Here is a 16,081-nt window from a genome sequence, read left to right as displayed (position 1 = left end):
GCTCTGCTGCGGATCCGCAGGGCCAAATCCGCTGCGGATCCGCAGCAGAATCCGCACCGTGTGCACATAGCCTAACAGGCGATCAAAAGAACGTATCTGCACCAAAATGGTATCATTAAAAATGTCAGCTCGGTGCGCAAAAAATAAGCCCTCATCCAACCACAGATCAAAATTGGAGATGCTACAGCTATCAGAAAATGGCACAATTTTTTTTTTTTTTTTTAACAAAGTTTGCATTTTTTTTTAACACGTAGATAAAAAAGAACCTAGACATGTTTGATGTCTATGAACTCGTAATGACCTGGATAATCATAATGAGAGATCAGTTTTAACATTTAGTGAACCTAGTAAAAAAAAGCAAAACAAAAAACAAGTGTGGGACTGCACTTTTTTTTTTTGCAATATCACCGCACTTGGAATTTTTTTCCCGTTTTCGAGTACACGGTGTCATTCAAAAGTACAACTCATCGTGCAAAAAAAAAAAAAAAAGCCCTCACATGGTCATTTTGACCAAAAAGTAAAAAAGTTATGGCTTTGGGAAGCAAAAAATGAAAATGCAAAACCAAAAATACCTCTGGTCGTTAAGGGGTTAACCCTTCAGGTGCTTCATGAGAACTAAAGCAATGTGGAAGGAAAAAATGGCTGGATTCAATGGCAGCACCATATCACATTTGGAGACTCCCTGATGCACCTAAACAGTGGAACCCCATCAATTCGCACTCCAACCCTAACCCCAACACACCCCTAACCCTAATCCCAACCCTAACCCTAACCACAACCCTAACTTTAGCCCAACGCTAACCCTAATGGAAATATACATTTTTTTTACATTTTAATATTTTTACCTAACTAAGGGGGTGATAAAGGGGGGGGTTGATTTCCTATTTTTTTTTTCATTTTGATCACTGTGATAGGGTCTATCAAAATGAACCAATAGGAAAAATTTCATTGGGCATACTGCGCATGCGCTGACCATTTTCTTCCCGGAAGAAGACACCGCAGGCAGGGGGACTTCACAGGGGGGGGGGGATGCAGGGACACCGGAGGTACTGGGGGACCTCATTTCTCTCTCCTCTGATGTGCGATCACATCAGAGAAGAGAGAAATAAAAAGGGAAATCTGACTTTTTTTTCCGGTCGCCGTTACTCCAGCGATTGCAACACTGCGGTTGGTAAAACCGACCCGAATCATGTTCTCTGGGGTTTCAGCTACCCCCGGTTTCCGAGACCCCAGAGAAATTCCGACGCTGGAGGGGCGCTGTACACCTATTTCCGTTAAAAAGCGGCGCTGAGTCATAAGTACTTTTAACTGCCGCCGTTAAGATGTATCGGCGGTCGTTAAGGTGATAACAAGCCAGATGAGGCGACTAAATTGGAGTGTGTATGAGGAGCTCCTGGAACCAACTTCATTCTAGTCTATTCAGTGATGAACTGTCTACTTTGGAGTTGATTTTTTGAGGACTTCGATCCAGCAACTCCATTCTAGTGACCTAACTAGTGAGCCGCCTGCCTGCTGAATGTGAATTTTTTTTTTTAAAAAAACATTATATTCAGTATGTAAAATAGGGGGAAGGTTACTGAGGGATCATTGACCTGTCCTAAGCCAGACAGATGAATATGTAAGCAGAGCAGTACATAAAGGCCCACCCCTACGCTCGAGAATCTCAATAACTGAAAACTACAAATAAAGATTAAACAACTACTACAAGACGGATTTCATAAACCAAGGTATCATTTTAATCCATAAAATGGCGCCAACCTGACACTGTGTGTAGGTTACTCAACACAATCTTCTGACAGGTTCCCTTTAAAATGAAGTCCTCAAAAAATCAGCTCTACTCTAGAGCAATCCACAGTGAAGTGTTCAATGTTTGGAGTAAAGGGTGGGGCACTAGCTGAGATCTCTGGTAGGTTGCATGGATGCCATACCCCCCGCCTCCCTTTATTTCCTGCAGGCTCCACCTCTTGACAAATTATTCAGATTTCTGATTGGTTTAAAACTTACTTGCATCCCCTCTAGATGGAAATAAACCTGTAGATGTGGGAAGATCCTGACCATTGATTGATAGTTCCTGATAAGCACCAACCAAAGTATCACACAAGCTGGGCTACAGTTACTGAGTAGACAGTATCACACATGATAGGCTTAGATACAACAGCTTAACAAAAAGTACTAATTAGAATAGACTTTGATACATAGACTTAGCAGACAAAGGATGGGCTTAGATACAGTAATTGAGAAATTATCACACAGGACAGGCCATGAGACAATAGCTTACATAGCTTGGTCAGGGGGGTTAACTCTTTCAATTACCAACATAGCAACATCTGAAGGGTCAGAATTATGAACCGGGGTGAAGTGGAAGGAAATGGCAGATAGACATTGGGAGTAAACCACTCAGTATAACAGTTAACACCTAGTTCTTATTTTAAAGGGGCCAGTGGTGCAACCTATGCATTGTAGTTTGCAAATATTACATGATGCTAAATTAATAACAAAAGTAGTATTGCATTTAATGTATTGATTTATGACAATCTTTGTTATTTGAATAAGAAAAAAATGACCTCTAATACTGCATTACCGAGCAACAAGGGCAAATTTCTTCCCAACATTTATATGATCCTTTGCCACAACTAAGGATACCACTTGTATCCAAAATGGTTCAGTTGGAATTGCTCCTGTCCTTGTTTGTTCTATACATGTTTTTAATTGAATTCTCAAGGGAAAGAAAGCAACGTTTGTGCCAGTGAAACGCGCATTGGGGCAGACATCCGGTTTGGAGTCACCACCTTGTAACTTTACAACCTTTGATAGTTATACCTAGTACTTTTTGTGACTTACTTTTCTCACCTGATTGGGATGGCTCTCTCTGAGGTTGAAATCAATTTATGGCTTTATACTAATGCCTAACACTTAAGAGTGTGTGCACACGCTGAGGAATGCTCTGCGGAATTTTCCGCGCGGATATTGTAAAATCCGCAGGTAAATCCGCAGGTCAGAAGACCTGCGGTTTATCTGCGGATTAGCCTGCGGGTTTGCCCTGGGGTTTATCATCTCTACAATGGAGCAGATGGCAAACCGCAGTGGAATCCGCAGAAAGAATTGACATGTCAATTCTTTCTGTGGATTTGAAACTGCGGAAAATTCCACAGCATCTGCACTGCGGTTTTCATTTTGCTTAGAAAATAAAAGGTACTGTACAATGCAGCAGAAACTGCTGCAGATCCGCAGGGCCAAATCCGCTGCGCATCCGCAGGGTGTGCACACAACACCATTGAGGGGTGAGTCCTTCCTATTTGCACAGTCTTGGAGTATGTGTTACTGTTATGTATTGTCTTTAATCTTGTTTCTTGCTATTTAATAAAAATTTATATTGGTTTTTATTAAATTATCACCTAGTACTCCATTTTTCTCTTGATTTTCCATGTAATCTGGAGTTGGTGCAGGCATATATGGGGTGGGCCACCATTAGTCCCTACTCCTTAGCATCTATTATGCGGCTGGGTTTGTTATCACCACATCACACATATGTCTAACACTGCTTACAGTCAAGGAGATCACATGAAGCATAGATGCAAGGGACAGGAATCATGATGTAATCAAAATGTTATCTGTGGGTATCTCATGACTTTAGCACTATTTATAGCAGTATTATGTATCTGCTAACGCTGCATATAATTGTTGGGTATAATAATGAACATGCTCTGATAAGGTAATCATTCTATGGAAATATCCCGTCATCAGTAGCACTCTCCAGGCTTTTAAAGGAGGAATCCATGATGATTCTGCTATGTATCAGAAACACATGTCTGAGGATCACCTTTGTGGAGTTCTTAGGTCGGACTACCACTGATATTCAGGCAAAGTGCCATCCCCATTGAGATATTTGACATGATTTGCATTGCTAAGATATTTTTAATGTTTCTCCATCAAACTTAATATTCCCCTTCCCTCCTATGTTAGAATGGCAAATCAGAGAAGCCGAGAAATGGAACATGGTTGCTGTGGCCTTTTTTTTAGCTTTGCATGGTGCTGTACTGTTATATTGGCGCTGGATGCAAAGTTGCAAAGTAATTATAATCTTATGGTGCGAGTGTTTTACCCCTTTCGTGGCGAGAGCCAACCTGTGCGAAAAAATTCTCCCCATGGGCATGACCCTGCAAGTGAAATTGAGGGATCCCAGTAGGGATTGCATCTGGGTAAGGCCTCTTTCACACATCAGATCCGGCTATTTTTACGAAAACTGGATCCGGCGAAATGCAATGTCGGATCCGGTTTTTCCCCATTGACTTGCATTAGCGCTGGATGGCCATGCGTTTCGTCCGGTTTTGGCCGGATCCGGCAATGTGTCGCAATCCGGCGTCTGGAAAAAAACGGCAACTGTAACGTTTGTTGTCTCCGGCGAAAAAGCCGGACCCTCCGGATCCGGCGCTTCCGGCTTTTTCACACAATGAAATTCTATGAGCGCCGCAATGTGCCGGATCCGGTGGCCGGATCTGTTTTTTTTGGTCTGAGCATGCTTAGTAGCCCTGCCCACAGCAAACATATATAAAACCATGACAGTGGGACCCTCTGCCACAGCCAATATGCCAGCCAAGAGAGGAGCCAGCCACAGGAGAAGGCAGGAAAGTACTGCACCACCCCAAATGGAGTCAAGGGACCTTGATGAACAGGCAGAGGGGAATCCAGCAGCAGACGACAGACGGTAATTATCAAGTCCCCCATTCCTCAAAACTAGGGCCATGGAATATCAATATATTCAGTGGCCCTTTGTTTCTCTTTATTCACCAGCAGAAGACGCCCTATAGATGCAGCAGCATCAGCAGCAACAGCAGGAGTGGAGACTGGCCAGCAGGAGGACACCACATCTTCTTCTGGGAGCCCTCCCTCCACCATAGCACCCAGGAGTTGGTAAAAATCAGGGTGTACTGGTAGAAGCCAGAATGCAGACTCAATGTCTGACTTGGCCATAAGGACTACGTGTCCTGCCCTTCTCATCATTTCAACTGCCCTAACAAAGGACACTTCACCGTAGTATCATTGCTTGGTATGCCGTCATTCACTGACCGACCTTTCGGGTAGTGAAGGTGGTGAATCAGCCGGTATTTGCCCGACTCTTTCTTAGGGACAATACATAAAGGGGAAATTCGTAAGTTTGAAAATGGGGGGGGTCGTTGAACGGGCCACAGAATCGCCCACATTTTATTTCCTTGACTAATTTATCAAGCAAAATATCTGGGGATTTCCTTATTGATTTTAAATTGGGAGACGACGAGGGGAACTTCGAAAAAACGGATGGGATGAAAAAAACAAAGGAAAAATCAGACCAGATTTGTGCTGCAGCTGACTTATTGGGGTATTTGTCTAACCACGGCCCCATTTTTTCCACGTTCACTGGGGTCACGTGATTCACCCTGCACGACAGTCTTGGGGCTACTTGTTTTTTGAGGAGGTCGCGTGCATCTTGCCACAGCGTGAGACCTGCAGCAGATCGAGCACTCATGTTTGTATTTGCAAAGGCCGTAGAATTTGCAATGTTCCTCATTAAAGAGCCAACACGTGTCCGGTCCCAGACAGCAGCTGAATCCGCATTGGTGATAGATCCAGCGGCCGTTCTGGGAAAGGATTGCGTGGTCCTCTGGGCCATCATCAGACATAACCATGATTAAAAACACATGCACAATTTTTAAAACAGAGTATTTTTGCACGTTTGTCATACTGTGTTTTTTCTTTGTGTTTCAGACCTAACCATGAGTCTGTGGCCTTGACCCCCCAACCCAATTGCGGGTTAACTGCCAAACGGCGGCGGAAATCTTCATTGTATTTCCACCAAGCCAATCCTCCATGTGCCTTGTAAGGCCTGTTTCACACATCAGTTTTTTTTAAATCCGTCAAAATCCACCGTTGTGCAAAAAAAACGGATCCGCCATTTTGCTTGGCGGATCCGTTTTTTTTCCCATTGAGTTGCATTACCGGCGGATCTTGACAGATGGCCATCCGATCGATCCTTTTTTTGCAGATCTGCCAAAATTTTGGCGTCCGCCGACATGCCTGAACGGATCATGCAACGTTTTTTCGGCGGCCGGATCCGCATTTGACATTGCGCATGCCCGGAGGATTTGGCTCGTTCGGAAATTTAACCCTAAATTCTCTCTCTCCTCCCCAGGCAGCGGTTCCTTTAAAATTCTTCCTTCGATGGATCCGTTAAAATAACGGTCCGGTGACAAACGTTGCCATCAGTCCAAGAACGGATCCGTTGTCCGCCATTTTAGCGGATTTTAACTGAAGCAAAAAACTGATGTGTGAAACAGGCCTAAGAACTGTAGATACTGTCTAAGGCCTCTTTCACACTTCAGTTTTTTACAATCAGTCACAATCCGCCAGGTTTAGAAAAAAATGGATCCGCAATTTTCTTTTGAGGATCCGTTTTTTTCCCCATTGACTTCCATTATTGGCGGATTGTGACGGATTGCCGTCCGTTGCATCCGTTTTTTTTTGCGGATCCGCCAAAAGTTGCTGTCCGTCACCATCCTCAAAGATTTCAAAACGGAGCTTGCAACGTTTTTTTCTCTGGCGGATCCTCCAGACACTCATTTAACCCGAAATTCTTTCTGGGTGCCGGACAAAAAAATAAAATTCTCTCTCTCTCGCTCTCTCTCTCCTTTTCCAGGCTGCGATTCCTTTAAAATTCTTCACTTGTCGGATCCATCAAAAAAACGGACGGGTGGCATCCGTTCTCATCAGTACTAAAACGGATCCGCCATCCGTCCTTTTGGCGGATTTTGACTGATGCAAAAAACAAGTGTGAAAGAGGCCTAAGTAAATAAACAATTTGGAACACCTCTCCGGGTGTTTCTCACCTATGACGCATCCCAAAACGGCGAATGCCTGCAACCAATTATTAATGGTTTTGGCTACATTGGGTTTCCATTCGTAAACCTTATCCCCTGCTCGTCGCTCTTTGTCAATCGAATGCTACTCAGGATACATTAGCGACCATATATAAATGAATTCATTCGCCCAAATTTGTTCCTTTGTACTGATGTCTAGATGTGACCCTAAGGGTGGAACTCCGCAAAAAAAGGCCATCCTTGTAAATTTCTTGGCGGGGTCTCGACACCCTCTGTGGTTTGTAGCATTTTTTTTATTTACGAATATCTTATTCGTTCCTAGATTAATACTATTGGCTGTGTCAACCATGCTAATGTTAAACCTGTCACCGCACCAAGCCCCAACATAAGGGTACTCACCCTTTTGTGGACCAGACCATTGATGGCTTTAATCTTGTGTTGCATCATTACCCACACTCTGCTGTTCAACACGCCGTTTCAACCTATGAATCGAGGATTCTCCCCTATGCGATTCGTCCGACGAATCCTCCGACAAACATGGGGAGCGCCATCATGACGACCTAGAGCACCGACTACGATGGTTAGATCTAAATCTGTGAGAACAGCGTTGACTACTGTATCTCCCACGATACCGCTCTGAGGATGAAGAAATGCTGCGCGCGGAGCGTCTACCTGTGCCATGTTCTGTAACTTGAGTCGGGGTACCAGCACCCTGTATAGGAAGATTAACGCCGACACTCAGCAGCGATAATATTGCTGGGTTGTCCTGGTGCTCTCCTGTTACTAAGTGCGTTATTGCCACCTGTCCGCCAGTCATTTGGGGTTGAGCTGTACTAAATATGGCCGGATAAGGAGAAAATGGGGAACCCTCCCTCTCCCCTAGTTGGCTAATGGCAGTTGGGTAAAAAGGCTGAATGGATTGCGATATAGCCCCCCTAGGTGATAATAGATGCTGCTGTGCTGTTGCACAAGCCTCAAACCCTCTCCCCATGTTCCCAGACGTATCCCCTATCTGCTGTGGACCCAAGGGGTTAACCCCCTGTAAAATCAGTTTCTCCATTACTGGAGCTCCTGCTTCTGGTGAAGAAGAGGATGAGCCATGTGCTCCCGCCATCCCGTATAATCCCCTCTGCCCAGCCACTTGTATTTGCTCTGGTGGTGGATGTTGCAGTACAGTAACTCTGACAGCTGGACCCGGAGAGTGTGCAGAACTAACATGCCCCAATCCCGGTGAAACGCTCCCCCCCCTGAGGCTGGCCGTCTCCCGCGGCTGAGGTGTAAGAAGGAGAGACGGCGGTGTGCGGTGCCCTTTAAGGCCGGAACTATTGGGGCTGTCATTACTGTTGGCGGGGGAGTTTTCCTCTGAGAGGGAGAGATCTTTCTGTCAGGCAGCCGGAGGAGGCATGGGGTTAAAAAGGGGACTTGAGCGTGGGAACGGGAGAAACTTGGCGGGAAGGCGGCAGGAGACGGTTGACTCCTCCTCAGCTTCTACTGACGAATCCTCTGTTTCTAGACCTTCATGTGCTTGCGACCCGTGCCCGGCGCCATTTCTGAGGCATCCCCACAAAGGATTGTTTATACATTCCAGCGTACCTAAGACAAACAGGACTGAATCCTTCGGCACTGTCGGGCGGCAGTGTTACTTGTTTCTTCGTCGCAGAGCCAGAGACTTTGTGCATCATTTGAAATGCAGCCGGGAGATATTCCAGCCTTCCCCCTGCCAGAACTGCAACTGATAAGTTTCCCGTTTTAGCTTTTATATTCTTTTGCCATTGCTTTTACCTCCCTGCGTGGAGTATTACTGTAATTGATTGTTCTGTAAATCCCTGTTACCCCCTTCTCTTTCTCTGGTTTCTCACTGCATCCGACGAACTGTTTCTCCCTTTACACATGTAGGATGGCAGGAGGCTTCAGTATGTCTCTGAGAGCGCGCAGTTGATCTGCGCATGCTCCACTTTGATTGAAGTGGCAGGCTCAAACGTGCCGGCGGCCAGGTTGCTCTGCGAGGTTGCCGACCGTCAGGTGCTGCTGTTTGAGTCTCATCAGGGAAGGAGCAGCTTCCAGCTAAAAACGCTGTCAGCCAATCGCTACCTTCCCTGCTGATCCTGTCTCTTACTGCGGCTTGTAGCAGGTCCATGGTGGCGGCTGCCCAACTGGTCCGGCTAACTCAGACTGATTGTACTCCGGTCACGTGGTTAAACGTCACCAAGAGGCAGGGACGGCCCCTAGGGGAGGAAACATCCCTCCGTCGGTGTCACTGCATGGGAGAACCCATTATCACCCAAACAGGGGGCCCAGAAGTCGGGACAACGGCCAAATATGCTGCAGTGTCCCTCACACCTCTAAAAGGGGTTATGAAAAAACCTTCAGAAAAACCTTTAGACACTTTCTGCCATCTTCCCGTGTGGGAATTCTTATAGTGAACATGCCATTCCTTCCCATCTCACCAATTTCTGTGCTTTTTTTTCTGTAACTTAATCCTTGGTACTTGGCTGTTGCTGAGTGGCGCTGACAACACTTTTAAAGCAATGAAATACCGAATGCTTACCAGAACAAAAAGAGCACTCTTGCTTGTACCTGCTATTCTGCAACCACTTGCAACTTGAGTCAATGAAGGCAAAACATAACCCTTTTTGAATGCTATTCACATTTGCCGCTGCAGTACTCTGTTGTCTAAATGAGGATAAAGGCTTCTGAGGAAGCATGGAATTCAACCAAAGGCCAACATCCATAACACCCCATTTTAATTTCTTATGAACTGACAATTTTTGACAGAACTGCTTATCATAATTAAACCATGCAAATCCCCCAAAATTCTTAATCACCTCTAACACAATGTCTAAATGCAGTCACAGCATCCTTCTGGAAATCTATCGCCAATAATTGATGAGAAAATGTAAAAGGCTTGAAGCCAATTATGAAAGGATATTGGAACTCCCCTCTGCCAATCATGCTCTCATTTTTTTTTTTGTCTTGCTTTAAAAATTATTTTGAAGGTGGAAGTAGAGATATGTCAACAAACTCATTCTCCCAATTTTTATTTTTTTTTATATTTAATGAGAGATGATAACCTAACAGGGATACATCATATGTTAATGCTTCTTTAATGCACGTCTCATTAATACCTTGAGACTTGCTGCAAGAAGCATCTATTCTTTGATTTCTAAACACTGTTTTTCGGTGATTACTTTGTATCTTTGTTCATACTGCACACACAAACAAACAATACAACATTTGAAAGGTAAACTTGCCCCCTTTAGCAAGAAAATATCCAATCAAATCACACATCCACAATTTGATCACAAAATACAGTTTAAACATTAATTTTCATAAACCTGCAGTAAGGAAAAATTACCTGCAGGTGGCACCACAGTACCCCAAAGCACACTACCACAAAGCTGCTTACAGACATCACAAACAAATCCAAACATTTGCCTTGGGGTCTTTCTAGCTTGCTCAAGTGCTATTTTAGGCACATTGGAGGATTGCACACGTCACTGCAGGTGTCACATATGCAAACACATTTGTAAACATGCATTGCTTTTTCGGTGATTACCTCACCCCATACACAAATGGTGAGTCACATATGCAATCACATTTGTAAACATGCACTGCTTTTTCGCTGATTACTTTGCCCCCCACACACAAATGATACACCATTTGAAAGGTAAACTTGCTCCCTTCAGCAAGAAAATAGCGAAACAAACCACACATTCATGATTTTATCACTAAATACAGTTTAAACATTCATTTTCATAAACCTGCAGAAAGACACACTGACCTGCAGGTGGCACCTCAACCAGAAGACATTTTGTGGCCTCTACTTACCAAACCAATCTACATATATAAATACCTGTCTGTGTTCATCAGCTCATGACATACATTTACATTTGACCAGCTTGCTTTTTCTGAAATTTCCTGCGCTCCCGATGACCAATGTGCGAAAACTTTGCACGGGCCAAGCTAGTCCTTATTTAATACAGAATTAGTACTAACACTTATCTACAGCTGAACTGTCCTCAGACCTAGCAAAGGCTAGTCATGTCATTAAATATATCTTGCAAGAAAGAATTAGCGTTATTTAAACACAGTGGGGCAGAGCCCTCATTTATCTCACCCATTTCGGTGTTTTTCCATGATCCTGAATCCTGATCCCTTGTCACTCGGGCAGACCTTCTTGGTGCTGTGCCCCGATCAAGCTCTGCCTGCCTTGCAGCAGCATAGCAGTCAGGTGGTCCTCCAGCTGTCAGTGCACCCTCAGCCTGATCTTCAGCCCTGTGGTACCCAGAGCCTGCTACTCTGTGGGATTGTATGTCCCTGTTGCTGCCAGCTGTACAGTTTTGAGGTGGCGAGGCTGTGGGAGCCGCTTGCCAGGACGATAATCCTTGTTCTCTGGGCTCAAGGGGAGATGATAAGCTGACCCGTGTACCTCTCCTCATGGTAGACCGACTCCGCTGCCCTGATCCTGATGGTTCCCCTCTAGACGTTACCTCCGTCGTCCTCGTCCACTTCCTGCGCTGCTGATAATCAGGTGGGGAATAGGAAGACCTGGGCCTTCGGGTCCTGACAGACAGCCGGATATCATCCACACCGCCTGCTTCTTTCTGCAACTCAGAGCGTACGTCCGTAACTGGCGGAGCCGTATCCTCTATTGACCCTGCCGCTGGTTCTTCGGCTAAATAACACCGCAGCCATTCTTCACCACCCGATGACTGGGAATTTTCAATGAGGCAATGTAATAACTCCTCCATCTTCAAATGTTCCTGTCAGGATGACACCACAAATAGCGCGCCTTGGTTTAAATAGAGGACTGAACCTGCCCCGCCTTCCTGCCGCATCCACCAATCAGCTGGTGCAGATTGAGCGGGAAAAGACATCTCCAGGTTGGTATATTCTGCCCAGCAACCTGGTCAGCCTGATCCTGCTGGCTTCATTAACCCTCGGCATAACTCAGACAAAAACAATAGTTTTAGCAGATAACTCTCGACTGATTAAGTCCCATGAGCCCCATTAATCTTACAGACCAGGGGCTTCACATTCTATGAAGGTTTGGGTAAAGTCAGACGGTCGTATAAATCTGACCGGGATGGAACACAGTGCACGGACTGGCCAGCAGCTTCCTGACCAGAGGTTTGCAATCGCCATCACATTTATACGACAGTCTGACTGCGCCCTTATACTGCGTCCAGGGGACAAAATAGGTAAAATTGACTATTTTCATTTTGCTTTTTTTGGGGTTTTTTTTTTTTTTTAATAGATGAGGCCCAGCAGAAAAAAGTTCAAGAATCAACCACGCCATTAAATCTTCGGTGTCCAAAAATATATAAAAAATATCAATATTATAAAGGCACGTCAGCAATATATGACACTTTTGTTAAGGCACTTATGAAAATCGGTTACAATGTGTAGAAAAAAAGAGCACAAGATGGGGTTTTTGAGGGCAATCATGGAGACAGGAACCCATTAAGAGATGAACACTGAGTAACACATGGTGACAGGTCACGAGAACAAAGTCCTGGGAAGTCATTCAGTAGTAGCTCTCCTGTTACTGACATTATCTGTAACCTGTTCTCCCACTTCCCAGTTGTGACCTCAAAGTCTTGTGACCCATCTGATGTCACCACCACTCCCTCCTGGAAGAGTCATATAGAGAGGAGAGCAGGAAGACAGGTGATTGCAAGCTGAGAAGACAGAAACTGCACTCACCAGGTGAGTACCTGCCATTATTACCTGTATAATCAGCAGAAGATAGTATGCAGATGTAGCAGAACCAAGTTCGCTATTTGGCTTGATAAATGTGGAAGTATTACGACTGTGGTCTTACATAGGACTGCAGGTGAAATTACTACATCATCTTTGGTCAACACAAGAAAATAGACTTATCTCAGCTCTGCTGCCTCAGCGTATGTGAGGTCTGTACAAACGATTAACACTGTAAGGCCATGTGCACACATTGAGTATTTGTAAGCCAAAACCAGGAGTGGAACGGTCAGAGGAAAAGCATAATAGAAACATTTGCACCACTTCTGCATTTTTCACCCACTCCTGGTTTTGGCTTACAAATACTTAGGTAAAAAACTCACCAAATACTCAATGTGTGCATGAGGCCTTAGGGTCTGTTCACATTGGGATTTGGAAGCAGAAGGTAAGGGTAGACTCTCTAAATCCTCTTCAAAAACTTGATGCTTCCGTTTAGTGGCTATGTGCGCACGACGGGTTTTAGGCTACGTTCATCCATTGAATTTTTTACCTCAGTATCTGTAGCCAAAACCAGGAGAGGAACAATGAGAGGAAAATTATAATAGAAACACGTCACCACTTCTGGATTTATCACCCACTCCTGGTTTTGACTTACAAATACTGAGGTAAAAAACTTGTCAAATACTGAACATATGAACGTGGCCTAATTAAACTCGGCCAAACTTGGCAAGATTTTCAAGCAGGAGATGCTTCAGGAAACTCGAGGGTTTTTTTTTTTTTCTGAAGCCCCTTTTATGTAGTTTTTCTGGGGGTGGAGAGTTGGAGAGGTCACATCCTTATTTTTTGTTTTGCTTCAGCCAGTGGGTTTTTTTCATAAAGAATTTTCCCAGTTATTTTTGTAAATTCTTTTGTACTGTCATTTTTTTACAGTCATTTATTTCACTGCATTAAATAATGAAGAATCTGAAAGCGTTTTTTGTAAGCAAAAATAATGGTAAAATGATCAAAAAAGTCTGTCCGTCTTCTGGACATTTTTGAGCTTTCCCATTGACTTGTTGTAGTATAAGTTACAGAGCGTCTTCCTAGCAGAAAACGTCAGAGAAATGGTCATCACTCCTTTATTTTTGGTGAGTTTAGAAACCGGAAGTGGTAAAAAGACTGAATATGTGACAGCGAGCGCTTCTCACATAGAGTGGTTTATGTTCATTCTTTTGACTATTTTCTGGTTTCTCCGGCAGTTTCTGTGAGGTAATCTGACTAAGGCTGTGTGCCCACGTTGCATTTAAGCGTTTCCGCAGCGCTTTTAGACAAGCGTTTCTGATGCGGAAACGCTTAAGAAAAGCATCCAATGTAATATAATGGAAAACGCACATGTTGTGCTAGTGGTGCGTTTTTTTTCCGCTGCAGAAAAGCTAAGCGGAAAAAAACGCAGCATGCTCATTAATTTTGCGGAAAAGCACACGTTTTCGCATACATACAATTGTATTGCAAAAACGCATAGGAAAACGCTTAACAAAAGTGTCAAAAACACATGCATTTTCCCGGGAAGAGGGTGTGCGTTTCTGCCCAGGAATATTCTGCTTCAAAAGCGCAATGTGGGCACATAGCCTTAAAAAGACATCATGTGCAAAGAGCCAAAGAAGGAGCATTTCCTGATGCAGTTTCCACTACAAACCCATTTTTGAACATCTCCAAAAAACTCTTAAGACTATGTGCACACAATGTCTTTAAGGGTGTGTGCACACGCTGCAGATTCTGCTGCGGGTCCGCAGCAGTTTCTGCTGCGGTGTACAGTAGCATTATTCCCTATGGGAATAAAAAACCGCAGTGCAGACTGTGCGGATTTTTCCGCGGTTTTGAAACCGCAGAAAGAATTGACATGTCAATTCTTTCTGCGGATTCCGCTGCGGTTTGCTATCTCCTCCATTGTGGAGATGAAAAACCGCAGAGCAATCCACAGGTAAAACCGCAGGTCTTTTGACCTGCAGATTTACCTGCGGATTTTACAAAATCCGCGCTGCCAAATCCGCACCCCATTCCACAGCGTGTGCACGTAGCCTAAGTGGATTTTGCCGCAGATACTGCTTGTAAAAAACGCTATAAAAAATGAACATGTCGTACACCAATGCAAAAACTACATTGCTGTGCACCAGGAGTGGGTGATAAATACAGAAGTGGTGATGTGTTTCTATTATAACTTTTCCCTCTGATTGTTCCTCTCCTGGTTTTGGCTAAAAATACTGAGGTAAAAAACTGACCAAATACTGAATGTGGGAACGTGGCCTTGAACGTTCTTTGCAGCCTTTTGATTGTACAGTGCCTAGTTTAAAGCGGATTCCATCAAACCAATTCAAAGAAATGGCATGCAGTTTTTTTTTCCTCCATTCTTCAAATCCTCTTCAGGAAATAAATAAAAACCTCTCGAAAATCTTGAATGAAAGTGGATTTCTCATAGAAATGAATAGGAAAAGTTTTTCCAGCCTTAAAGTGGTTTTTGAGGAAGGTTTTGGAGAGGATCGGCACAACAAAACCCTCTCTGAATATAGCCCCATACAAGTGTTTTTTTTTCTTGAATCTTCAGATATTCTTTTTTCCACCAAGACCAGTTATTCCGGTTTAGTATTTTCTTACAGTTCTACTGTGGCCCCTGGGGGCCATATACTATTTTTAGCTTAGTGAAATGCAGTTCCTCCCTGAAATTTTACCTGCATAGCCTCTAGCATTAATTTGGACACGGGATCATTATTGCACCCACACAAGGTTGTCACCCAACTTTCCAAGAGTCCTGAATAGCAAATCTCCGTAGTGATGTGACTATAAATCCTGAGAGTTATAGTTTTGCAACATCTGTAAGGACACAGATAAAGGGCATTTTTATTGCATGGTGGAAGCTGCAATTTCAAAACCAATGGAGGGTCACAGGTTAAAAGACACTTTCATAGGATGATGGGAGTTGCAGTTTTGCGACAACTAGAGTGCCACTTGCTTACTTTAGTAATATGACAGGTAATTCTGGTATTACCTGACATGAAGAACATTAATGACGTAGCCATCGGCCGCACCCAGCTGTGAGGTGACGCCAATTTATCATATGAGGCACATCTGAATCAGAAGTCTGACCTGATACTTTGTGATTCAGGTCACAATATATGAATGAGGGACCTGAAAAATGCAGCAAACGTTTATTTCCTGCAGTAGAAATACCGGCTCTGCCTGGAAATCCCTCACCAGAGCGTCTCAGCAAGTCTTTATTCTTGCGCTTCCTGGAAAGCGTTCTTGCCAAACCATCAAAGGACACTTTTGTTTATTTTTGCAACAATGCATCACCTCCTCGACCATTTGACATTCAGAAGTGCAGAAAAGCTGGAGAACCCTGTCAGAGCCAATATAGTCTGGTGATTTTTGACTTTGGGAAAGCTGGATAACAAAAATGGAAGATGTTTTTATCTCAAGATGCTAAAAAGTCTGTGCTAAAGTTGATTTAATTTGGGAATGCTGAGAGACGACCAATGTGACCACCAGGAGCGGAC

At 44.0% G+C, this 16,081-nt stretch overlaps 1 protein-coding gene across 4 annotated transcripts in view; it reads left to right on the top strand.

The window, feature by feature from the left end:
- Positions 1-16,081, top strand: part of SDCBP2 (syndecan binding protein 2) — a 45,303-nt gene that overhangs the window by 11,728 nt on the left and 17,494 nt on the right. Inside the window, exons 1-3 of one of the 4 annotated variants that reach the window (XM_073580796.1) lie at positions 4,424-4,705; positions 4,795-4,911; positions 12,436-12,560. The gene's annotated coding sequence lies outside the window, so the exon portion shown is untranslated. Of the gene's footprint in view, positions 1-4,423; positions 4,706-4,794; positions 4,912-11,215; positions 11,735-12,435; positions 12,561-12,741; positions 12,764-16,081 lie in introns of those variants that run through there. The other 3 variants (XM_073580797.1, XM_073580798.1, XM_073580799.1) reach the window with 3 other exon arrangements.

The sequence above is a fragment of the Dendrobates tinctorius genome, unplaced genomic scaffold, assembly GCF_039654945.1.
Source record: "Dendrobates tinctorius isolate UK_male_01 unplaced genomic scaffold, ASM3965494v1 ptg000065l, whole genome shotgun sequence".
Classification (NCBI taxonomy): Eukaryota; Metazoa; Chordata; class Amphibia; order Anura; family Dendrobatidae; genus Dendrobates; species Dendrobates tinctorius.
The sequence above is the reverse complement of the archived record's forward strand: the minus strand, read 5'-3'. Positions and strand labels throughout refer to the sequence as shown.